This window comes from Oncorhynchus gorbuscha, linkage group LG08 (assembly GCF_021184085.1).
Source record: "Oncorhynchus gorbuscha isolate QuinsamMale2020 ecotype Even-year linkage group LG08, OgorEven_v1.0, whole genome shotgun sequence".
NCBI lineage: Eukaryota > Metazoa > Chordata > Actinopteri > Salmoniformes > Salmonidae > Oncorhynchus > Oncorhynchus gorbuscha.
The window spans coordinates 2,444,078-2,456,974 of record NC_060180.1 but is presented as its reverse complement, the minus strand read 5'-3'; the positions used below and the strand labels follow the sequence as shown (position 1 = coordinate 2,456,974).

Here is a 12,897-nt window from a genome sequence, read left to right as displayed (position 1 = left end):
TGAGGTAAGGTAACATATTTACAGTACTCCTCATTAGAAAACACAGAGAGACAGCTAGACTGAATAACACCCAGGCTTCACAGTTGTCAAAATATCCCCTGAATCTGTAAAGGGGCCATATTTTGACGAAGTGCAAAAACACACCCTATAAATAGCTTGTGAACACAGCACTGGATAACCTGAGCTCCAGATATACACAGACAGAGAACGGAACAATCTGTCCATCACCCTTTAGTTATTACCTCATTGGTTGTTTTAACATCAACTCCTCCCTCACAGGAAAAAAATCATCTTTGCTCACTCTGATAGTAATAATGGTTTCTATGGGAAAGTGTTTTTTATGGTTTACCAGGCTTGTGGCTAAAACATTGATATGCCTTGTGAAATATACACCAATAATGTCAAATGTGGCATTAACAAAATGCAATTCACAATTTTAGACCCAAATGGGCTAATGTGGGCCGCCCTGTCACACAGACCAGCCTATCAATCAGCCTGTAAATAAGTCTGCTGTCAGCATGTGCATTTCTGTTGTTTATCTGGGGTTAGAAATCGAAGTCAAAGCTTTTAACTGACAATACATTTTTAGTTGTTGTTGGTAAATTCTTATTTACATTGACGGCGTCCCCCGGCCAAACCCGGATGTCACTGGGCCAATAGTGCACCGCCCTAATCATAGCCAGACGTTATACAGCCTGGATTCAAACCAGGGACTCTTGCACTGAGATGCAGGGCCTTAGATCGCTGTGCCACTCGGGAGCCTAATAATGTAAACATTAACATCATTTGGAAGTCTTTGTTGCATAGAGTAATAACCTCACAATGTTGACATAAAAACTCAAGAGTTCCACTACAGTGAGTATCAGTAGAGTGGTTAAACAACAGTGAGTATCAGTAGAGTGGTTAAACAAGTATCAGTAGAGTGGTTAAACAACAGTCAGTAGAGTGGTTAAACAACAGTGAGTATCAGTAGAGTGGTTAAACAGTGAGTATCAGTAGAGTGGTTAAACAGTGAGTATCAGTAGAGTGGTTAAACAACAGTGAGTATCAGTAGAGTGGTTAAACAACAGTGAGTATCAGTAGAGTGGTTAAACAGTGAGTATCAGTAGAGTGGTTAAACAACAGTGAGTATCAGTAGAGTGGTTAAACAACAGTGTGAGTATCAACAGTGAGTATCAGTAGAGTGGTTAAACAACAGTGAGTATCAGTAGAGTGGTTAAACAGCAGTTTGTATCAGTCAGTAGAGTGGTTAAACAGTGAGTATCAGTAGAGAGTATCAGTAGAGTGGTTAAACAGCAGTTTGTATCAGTAGAGTGGTTAAACAGCTACTGTGGTTGAGTAAAGTTTGCAAACAACACTCCACTTGCCAACAAGATAAATAGACATGTAATGTACCACAGTGTGTCTATTGTTGATTAAAGCATGTTAAAGTGCATGAATTGCCTGTATGTACAGGTATGTCTCTTCCAATACAACATATCAACACAACCTGCATTGTGAGTCGTGTGTTTGAGTAAAGCAGTTAAAGTGCATGCAGTACAACATGGAATCTTACCGCATTGTGTGTCTGTGTCTGTCCAACCAGGATGAGGAGGTTGGAGGAGATGATTGACAGGCAGAAGTTGATTAGGATGATGGACCGCTCAGACCGGATATATCTGGAATAACGGGAAGTACTGGATCAACAAATGAAAAATTACAATCAACACAACACCACAACAATCACCAATCAACATTCTTCCATTAATTAATACTAGGCCAGTACTACCAGGCCATTACTACCAGGCCACTACTACTAGGCAGCTACTACCAGGCCATTACTACCAGGCCATTACTACCAGGCCACTACTACTAGGCCATTACTACTAAGCCATTACTACCAGGCAGCTACTACCAGGCAGCTACTACCAGGCCATTACTACCAGGCCATTACTACCAGGCCATTACTACCAGGCAGCTACTACCAGGCCATTACTACCAGGCCATTACTACCAGGCCATTACTACCAGGCCACTACTACTAGGCCACTACTACTAAGCCACTACTACTAGGCCACTACCACTAGGCCACCAGTACTAGGACATTACTACTAGGCCATTACTACTAGGCCTAAACAAAGGGATATTTGGCACCAATTTGGTGACCAAGTCATGTGATAGTGTAGGATACTCACACGGATATGAATCCGAAATACACAAACAATGTTATGTATGTTTGTTATGTCTGTATATTAAGGGTATTTTATGAATCATACAGGTTTACTATTAAAAGCTGGTTATTGCTGTATTATCATTCCCTGTTATGGCCATCCGTACGGCCAGTTAGCATATTGCATAGACATACAAATCAAATCAAATTATACTTGTCACATGTGCCGAATACAACAGGTGTAGACCTTACTGTGAAATGCTTACTTACAAGCCCTTAAATTTTAAAAATAAGAGTTAAGAAAAATATTGACTAAATAAACTAAAGTAAAAAATAAAAGAGAAACAATAAAATAACAATAGCGAGGCTATACACTACATGACCAGAAGTATGTGGACACCTGCTCGTTCAACATCTTCTTCCAAATTCATGAGCATTAATATGTAGTTGGTCCCTCCTTTGCTGCTATAACAGCCTCCATTCTTATAGGAAGTCTTTCCACTAGATGTTGGAATTTTGCTGTGCAGGCCAGTCAAGTTCTTCCACACCGATCTCGACAAACCACTTCTGTATGGACCTCGCTTTGTGCACGGGCCTTCCCCAAACTGTTGCCACAAAATTGGAAGCATAGAATCATCTAGAATGTAATTTTATGCTGTAGTGTTAAGATTTCCCTTCACTGGAACTAAGGGACCGAGCCCGAAACATGAAAAACAGCCCCAGACCAATATTCCTCCTCCACCAAACTTTACAGTTGGCACTATGCATTGTGGCAGGAAGCATCCGCCAAACCCAGATGTATCCATCAGACTGCCAGATGGTGAAGCGTGATTCATCACACAAGAGAAAGCATTTCCACTGCTCCAGATTTTTACGCGCTACGTGCTTCAGCACTCATCAGTCCCATTCTTTGAGCTTGTGTGGCCTACCACTTTGCGACTGAGCCGTTGTTGCTCCTAGACGTACCACTTTGCGGCTGAGCTGTTGTTGCTCCTAGACATTTCCACTTCACAATAACAGCACTTACAGTTGACTGGGGCAGCTCGAGCACGAACTGACTTGGAAAAGTGGCATCCTGTGACAGTGCCACTTTTCAAGTCACTGAGCTCTTCAGTAAGGCCAATCTACTGCCAATGTGTGTCTATGGAGATTGCATGGCTGTGTGCTAGCCATCTAGTCTAGCACACAGCCATGCTTATGGTGTGGCTGAACAAGCCGAATCCACTAATTTGAAGGGGGAGTCCACATACTTTTGTATATATAGTGTACATCAATTCATATATTCATATATTCATATTCACCATGTCAACATGGTTTTCAGTGTATACATCCCTGGTTGTATTGTACTCACCTCCATAGAATAGCATAGACCACTAGCAACAGGATCAAGGCGAGACAGGACAGACCACAACCAATGATCAAAGTCACAGAGGGGACCGCTGAGTACTCCATGGTCTGTAGGAGACAGAAACAGAAGGAAGTAGATATTACACCTGCTTTGTGTTGGTGCTAAAGCTTCAGACATACTAATCAAAACACTTTTTATAGCTGCTTTGGGTTGGTGTTAAAATATCAGCCACAGGGCCTCCAGAGTTGCGCAGCGGTCTAAGGCACTGCACCGTATTGCATCGGGTTCGATCTCAGGATGTGTCACTGCCGGCAGTGGCCGGGAAACCCATGAGGCGGCGCACAATTGGCTCAGCGTCGTCAGGGTTAGGGGAGGGTTTGGCCCAGCGTCGTCCGGGTTAGGGGAGGGTTTGGCCCAGCGTCGTCCGGGTTAGGGGAGGGTTTGGCCCAGCGTCGTCCGGGTTAGGGGAGGGTTTGGCCCAGCGTCGTCCGGGATAGGGGAGGGTTTGGCCCAGCGTCGTCCGGGTTAGGGGAGGGTTTGGCCCAGCGTCGTCCGGGTTAGGGGAGGGTTTGGCCGGCCGGGATTTCCTTGTCCCATCACGATCTAGTGACTCCTTGTGGCAGCCGGGATTTCCTTGTCCCATCACGATCTAGTGACTCCTTGTGGCAGGCCGGGATGTCCTTGTCCCATCACGATCTAGTGACTCCTTGTGGCAGGCCGGGATGTCCTTGTCCCATCACGATCTAGTGACTCCTTGTGGCGGGCCGGGCACCTGCAAGATGACTCTGGTCGCCAGCTGGACAGTGTTTTCTCCGACACATTGGTGCGGCTTGATTCCGGGTTAAGCGAGCAGTGTGTCAAGAAGCAGTGCGCCTTGGCAGGGTTGTGTTTTTTCGGAAGATGCATGGCTCTCGACCTTTGCCACTCATGAGTCCGTAGGGGAGATGCAGCGACGGGACAAGACTAACTACCAATTGAATATCACGATAAAAGGGTAAAAGTACAAAAAAAATGACAAAATGATCAGCCACTGACTGGAAAATAGACCAATCAGTTGATGTTATTAAATCTTAAACCACGAATAGAACTGTAAAACAAACCAATCAAAACATCACAACAAGTCGGCCATTTTGAGATGTTCTGTATTGAATGGTTTCACCAACGCCAATACAAACCCAATTGGGAAGAGAAGGGGAGCCAGTGTGTTTGTGTGCATAGGCGCGTGTGTGTGTGTGTGCGCTTTGCAGTCTTTCTTCATCCTGAGTTTGATAAGTTTAGTTTGATTAATGTCATCTAAAAAATCTGTTGCTTTCTTAACTAACCATTCATCTCAAGATCGTGATTGCAGTGTCTACTCTACGTCTCGAAATAAAATAAAATCCCTAATAAAAACGACCCATTCCCCATACATCTCTACTCTACAGTGTAATCATATTTCCCTGTATTAATCAGATATTCATGAATATTGAATCAAGAAAGAAAAAAAGAGGGTCCCTATTAAGAAAAGAGACCATTTTCACTGATTGACATTGAGAATGGTCTAAAAGAGACATCAGAGGCTATGTGACAGAATTACATAGAGACTCCACAGAATAGAGCATAGAATTACCACTGGTGTAAAGTACTTCAGTAAAACTACTTGAAGGTACTATTTAAGTCGTTTTTTGGGGGTATCTGTACTTTACTATTTATTTACTTTTACTTCACTACATTCCTAAAGAAATAATGTACTTTTTACTCCATAAATTTTCCCTGACACCCAAAGGTACAAGTTACATTTTGAATGCTTAGCAGGACAGGAGCATGGTCCAATCCACGTACTTATCAAGAGAACATCCCTGGTCATCCCTACTGCCTCTGATCTGGCAGACTTACTAAACAGAGAACATCCCTGGTCATCCCTACTGCCTCTGATCTGGCAGACTTACTAAACAGAGAACATCCCTGGTCATCCCTACTGCCTCTGATCTGGCAGACTTACTAAACAGAGAACATCCCTGGTCATCCCTACTGCCTCTGATCTGACAGACTTACTAAACAGAGAACATCCCTGGTCATCCCTACTGCCTCTGATCTGGCAGACTTACTAAACAGAAAACATCCCTGGTCATCCCTACTGCCTCTGATCTGGCAGACTTACTAAACAGAGGACATCCCTGGTTATCCCTACTGCCTCTGATCTGGCAGACTTACTAAACAGAGAACATCCCTGGTTATCCCTACTGCCTCTGATCTGGCAGACTTACTAAACAGAGAACATCCCTGGTCATCCCTACTGCCTCTGATCTGGCGGACTCACTAAACAGAGAACATCCCTGGTCATCCCTACTGCCTCTGATCTGACAGACTTACTAAACAGAGAACATCCCTGGTCATCCCTACTGCCTCTGATCTGGCGGACTCACTAAACAGAGAACATCCCTGGTCATCCTCAGACTTACTAAACAGAGAACATCCCTGGTCATCCCTACTGCCTCTGATCTGGTCATCCCTACTTCTGACTAAAACAGAGAACATCCCTGGTCATCCCTACTGCCTCTGATCTGGCAGACTCTGACTAAACAGAGAACATCCCTGGTCATCCCTACTGCCTCTGATCTGGCAGACTTACTAAACAGAGAACATCCCTGGTCATCCCTACTGCCTCTGATCTGGCAGACTTACTAAACAGAGAACATCCCTGGTTATCCCTACTGCCTCTGATCTGGCAGACTTACTAAACAGAGAACATCCCTGGTCATCCCTACTGCCTCTGATCTGGCAGACTTACTAAACAGAGAACATCCCTGGTCATCCCTACTGCCTCTGATCTGGCAGACTTACTAAACAGAGAACATCCCTGGTCATCCCTACTGCCTCTGATCTGGCAGACTTACTAAACAGAGAACATCCCTGGTCATCCCTACTGCATCCCTGGTCTGATCTGGCAGACTTACTAAACAGAGAACATCCCTGGTTATCCCTACTGCCTATGATCTGGTTATCCCTATCCCTGCCTCTGATCTGGCAGACTTACTAAACAGAGAACATCCCTGGTCATCCCTACTGCCTCTGATCTGGCAGACTTACTAAACAGAGAACATCCCTGGTCATCCCTACTGCCTCTGATCTGGCAGACTTACTAAACAGAGAACATCCCTGGTCATCCCTACTGCCTCTGATCTGGCAGACTTACTAAACAGAGAACATCCCTGGTCATCCCTACTGCCTCTGATCTGGCAGACTTACTAAACAGAGAACATCCCTGGTCATCCCTACTGCCTCTGATCTGGCAGACTTACTAAACAGAGAACATCCCTGGTCATCCCTACTGCCTCTGATCTGGCAGACTTACTAAACAGAGAACATCCCTGGTCATCCCTACTGCCTCTGATCTGGCAGACTTACTAAACAGAGAACATCCCTGGTCATCCCTACTGCCTCTGATCTGGCAGACTTACCAGAGAACATCCCTGGTCATCCCTACTGCCTCTGATCTGGCAGACTTACTAAACAGAGAACATCCCTGGTCATCCCTACTGCCTCTGATCTGGCAGACTTACTAAACAGAGAACATCCCTGGTCATCCCTACTGCCTCTGATCTGGCAGACTTACTAAACAGAGAACATCCCTGGTCATCCCTACTGCCTCTGATCTGGCAGACTTACTAAACAGAGAACATCCCTGGTCATCCCTACTGCCTCTGATCTGGCAGACTTACTAAACAGAGAACATCCCTGGTCATCCCTACTGCCTCTGATCTGGCAGACTTACTAAACAGAGAACATCCCTGGTCATCCCTACTGCCTCTGATCTGAGAACATCCCTGCAGACTTACTAAACAGAGAACATCCCTGGTCATCCCTACTGCCTCTGATCTGGCAGACTTACTAAACAGAGAACATCCCTGGTTATCCCTACTGCCTCTGATCTGGCAGACTTACTAAACAGAGAACATCCCTGGTCATCCCTACTGCCTCTGATCTGGCAGACTTACTAAACAGAGAACATCCCTGGTCATCCCTACTGCCTCTGATCTGACTTACTAAACAGAGAACATCCCTGGTCATCCCTACTGCCTCTGATCTGGCAGACTTACTAAACAGAGAACATCCCTGGTCATCCCTACTGCCTCTGATCTGGCAGACTTACTAAACAGAGAACATCCCTGGTCATCCCTACTGCCTCTGATCTGGCAGACTTACTAAACAGAGAACATCCCTGGTCATCCCTACTGCCTCTGATCTGGCAGACTTACTAAACAGAGAACATCCCTGGTCATCCCTACTGCCTCTGATCTGACAGACTTACTAAACAGAGAACATCCCTGGTCATCCCTACTGCCTCTGATCTGACAGACTTACTAAACAGAGAACATCCCTGGTCATCCCTACTGCCTCTGATCTGACAGACTTACTAAACAGAGAACATCCCTGGTCATCCCTACTGCCTCTGATCTGACAGACTTACTAAACAGAGAACATCCCTGGTCATCCCTACTGCCTCTGATCTGACACACTTACTAAACAGAGAACATCCCTGGTTATCCCTACTGCCTCTGATCTGGCAGACTTACTAAACAGAGAACATCCCTGGTCATCCCTACTGCCTCTGATCTGACACACTTACTAAACAGAGAACATCCCTGGTTATCCCTACTGCCTCTGATCTGACAGACTTACTAAACAGAGAACATCCCTGGTCATCCCTACTGCCTCTGATCTGGCAGACTTACTAAACAGAGAACATCCCTGGTCATCCCTACTGCCTCTGATCTGACAGACTTACTAAACACAAATGCTTTGTTTGTCAATTTTATCTGCATGTTGTACCCCTGGCTATCTGTACATTTAAAAAAACAAGAAAACTGTGCCATCCGGTTTCCTTAATATTAGCAATTTTAAATGTTTTATACTTTTACTTTTGATACTTAAGTATATTTAAAACCAAATACTTTTAGACTTTTCCTCAAGTAGTATTTGACTAGGTGACTTTCACTTTTACTTGAGTAATTCTATATTAAGGTATCTTTTACTGAAGTATGGCAATTGGGTACTTTTCCCACCACTGAGAATTACACACACACTCCATAGAATAGTGCTTAGAATTACCTACAGAAGTAATTTATAAGATTGCAATGAGTAGGAGCCTCTCCTAACGTAATAAAGCTGACAATCTACCAATGCCAACCAAATGAGATCCATGTTTATTTTATCTACTGTTACTGCTTCTTAATGAACACCTTTCCCAGGATTCCACTTGATATAGGCTGTTTCCCAAATGACACCCTATTCCCTATTTAGTGACCTACTTTTGACCAGGGCCCATAGGGCTGTGGTCAAAAGTTGTGCACTAACTAGGGAATAGGGTGCCATTTGGGATGCCGCCATAGCTTCTCTTTCCCAGCCCCCTCCCACAGACCACCAGTCATTGTGACATGGGCAGGGCAAGGCACTGAGTTATTAACCTGGTGCACTGCTGCTAGAGAGGAACACAATGCTATCATTCCCATAGATCACACTTTTCTCTATTCCAGTCACAACATTTGAGTAATGGTGGAACTGCTGACCAACAGATATGATTTCACACGTGACAGTCAGTCGTGAGGGCCTGATCCCTCATCCTTTTTTATTTTCCTCTTATAACATAATGTTGCAAATCACTGGCACTGTTAACTGTTACGCAAATGAGTAACAAACAGGAACGTAAGACTAGCTATTATTTGAAAAAAAAAAAAACTGAATATGACATTAGACCTAATTAGACCAAGTTCATTATGTGACGCTAATCTTTTGTAAGATAACATGACACTTCTCATTGAACTCTTTTATCTATAATTGTAATATTTGAATATGAATTGATGAGCAGAGCCAATACACAACCTGTAGGCTAAAGTCAGTCAACAACATGCACTGGCCTGTGTAACCACACACACACACACACACACACACACACACACACACACACACACACACACACACACACACACACACACACACACACACACACACACACACACACACACACACACACACACACACACACACACACACACACACACACCAAAGCCAGTCAAGCTCACCAATGCAGAGCATTATGAAAATCATCTAGACAGCACATCCAGACTGAGATTCATCAAAAGAGACTCACCTTCACCTATAGGCTACACTAACTGAGATAAAGACCCCTGATTATGGGGAAACAAACACATCGATTGAAATTCCAACCAAAGCAAAGCAATGAAGCACATTCTAGCACCCTCCTCTGCATTAATCCATAAATGAATAGAACAAAAATCCCACTACTTACTATTTCTCTTGGTTGCTGTGCCAAAATGGCGAAGGTAGATACACGATCACATAAGCATTTTGTATGGGATGCATCGGTTAGTACGGTTTTACATCCTTTACTCGACCAGGTTCCCCAAGAATCGTTCCTGCAAGAAGAAGAGATGCGATCGTTTCATTAATTCCAGCGCTCTCTCACTTTCACAAGGATTGGACAAATCTGAACGAATGAAACCTTTAATAGTGTAACATTGAATCTGTTTTAACTAATAAAGGAAATCTCAATGCGAATAGGGAAGTGGAATCAACACGCAATTTCGCCAGGCTACAAAAAGCATTTAGCTCGACCGGGAGAAGGAAAAAAATGTTGAGAGAGGGAGAGGGAGAGAAAGGAGGGGACGAAGGGAGCTGTCCAAACGTGGGTGGTTCTGATTGATTAAATTGCTCTATAGGCTGTTAAACGCAACAATTGCTTTCAAAAACCTTAGGCTACATGTCAATTTTTCTGCGTTTTTCTAGAGAAACTATCATCTTTACCGCTATGTCTTTAGGCGAGAGCCTATTGAGCGCGTCTGGGTTATCTTCCGGAACGATTTTGTTGTTCTCTTTTCTTCCGGTCTCAATGCTTAGGCTATTATTATTACTAGGCTACTGTCGCTTTCTTTTTCGGTTGATCTGTTTTCCTCAACTATTTTAATTAGCGGGTTTGTTATGCTTCCTACGGGAACATTTCACCCTGGAAACCGTGGACAGCCTGAGATTGATACTCCGTTTCTCTCTGCTGCTGCAACAGCGGCTGGAGGAGGTTGGCTCACAGGTTTCAAAATAGGGATATATTTTCCTAGGATTTATATTTTCCTAGGATGATATCTGTTGCGCTCTTTCTCATTTGTTCAAGGCATGTAAAACATTTCCGAACGCAAGCATTGGTATTGTTCAACGTAGGCAAAACCGTTCAGGAAAAAGGATTGCATAACCAATGGTACTCCACCCCACGGAAACGGCGCGGATGGTAGCTGCCCGTTTCCCGTGGTCCCCCTCCTCATAGCAGGTAAAATGATAGAGAGGAGAGGAAAGCACGTTTCGTCTATTTACTGCCAGTAGCCTAAATCTCCCTCTCACTTCGAATCTTCACAAAGAATGTCAGGACAAAAACTCGCACATAAGTCCTTAAGATAGTGTCCCATGTGAAATACATTTCTGTTTGGTATTATTTTATGAAAAATAAAAAACACCTAGATTTACATTTACATTTAAGTCATTTAGCAGACGCTCTTATCCAGAGCCCTTTAATGTATCGGCTGAAAAATTAATTATTCACCCAGCAACAACTATTTAATGAGAAAGGAACGAGGCAAGTAAATTAAATCACTCACTTCATCCCCTCACACACACACACACACACACACACACACACACACACACACACACACACACACACACACACACACACACACACACACACACACACACACACACACACACACACACACACACACACACACACACACACACACACACACACACACACACACACACACACGCACGCATACACACACACGCACGCACACAGACACACACACACCAGGGCAGTGGACGCAAACCTTTGAGGTGGCAGGTGCTCAAAATGAAAAATCTACTTTCTTAATTTATATTCATAACTCGAAATTCATAATATACTAACTGTCTCTATAGCATTGGCCTATTTATAGCACATTCTTCAGTTATTGTAAGCAAGTTAATGCCAGTGATTCCTAGTAGTAGGTTACTAACTAATCTCGTCCATCTGCCAGCTCTCTTGCTGTCAAACAAACAATTCGAGCCTGGAGAAGACTTTAGCTACTAACTAGAGACAGATGAGTGAAATATGGAAAAGAGTGGCTATTAGCTGATCATAGCGAATTATGATGTAAATCTACAGGTTAGCTAGATAGCTAGTTAGCTATGCTGTCAAAAAAAATTCTTCATGATTTAAGTTTGTTCTGCTGGCGACATCTCCATCTTACTATCAAACACTCGAATTGCCCCTTTTTCTGTCCATAACAAAGAGAGACAAAAGTAGCCTACCAGTATTCAAACTCACCGCCTGTAACCAGCACAGCGCACTACACGCACAGAGATGAGATGAGTGCGAGCTTGAGGCCGGGGGACGGGTATAATTGCCAATATTGAAGATGAATTAAATGAGCTGTTTTGATGTGCAATTCGTTACATTTAATATATATATATGTACATGTGGGAACCAGCTTTTCACAATGAAGACATATAGGATGCACTCAACAGGTTGTCAAGTCATCTCTATGGAGGATAGGCCTACTCATAACTGAGTAAAGAACAGTTAGTGTTTTAATGTAAACTAATTCAGTTAGTGTTTTAATGTAAACTGATTCAGTTAGTGTTTTAATGTAAACTGATTCAGTTAGTGTTTTAATGTAAACTGATTCAGTTAGTGTTTTAATGTAAACTGATTCAGTTAATGTTTTAATGTAAACTGATTCAGTTCATGTTTTAATGTAAACTGATTCAGTTAGTGTTTTAATGTAAACTGATTCAGTTAGTGTTTTAATGTAAACTGATTCAGTTCATGTTTTAATGTAAACTGATTCAGTTCATGTTTTAATGTAAACTGATTCAGTTAGTGTTTTAATGTAAACTGATTCAGTTAGTGTAGGAGAGTGGGGGCAGATTCATCTGCATAATATGGCCAACAGTATGCAAATAGCTGTGCACTGACCCACACATTATTGTGATACAGTCATACCATCATTATTTTACTAATATAATGAATTCAGATGTTATGGCTCAGCTGTCCCTATAGATCAACCAGTCAGATGGGGAAATATTACACGAGGTCATCATGAATGTGTTGGTAAGTCCTTGCTGACATCAAGGTTGTCCATGACTCTTTCTCAAATGACTCCTAATATGACCCAGGGTAACACTAGTCATGACTGTAAGGGGTAGAAGACGCCTCCCAAATGACTCCTAACATGACCCAGGGTAACACCAGTCATGACTGTAAGGGGTAGAAGACGCCTCCCAAATGACTCCTAACATGACCCAGGGTAACACCAGTCATGACTGTAAGGGGTAGAATACGTCTCCCAAATGACTCCTAACATGACCCAGGGTAA

The 12,897-nt window shown here is 43.3% G+C and overlaps 1 pseudogene; it reads right to left on the bottom strand.

The window, feature by feature from the left end:
* Window positions 1-1,522: 1,522 nt before the first annotated feature.
* Window positions 1,523-12,897, bottom strand: part of LOC124042229 — a 277,909-nt pseudogene continuing 266,534 nt past the window's right edge.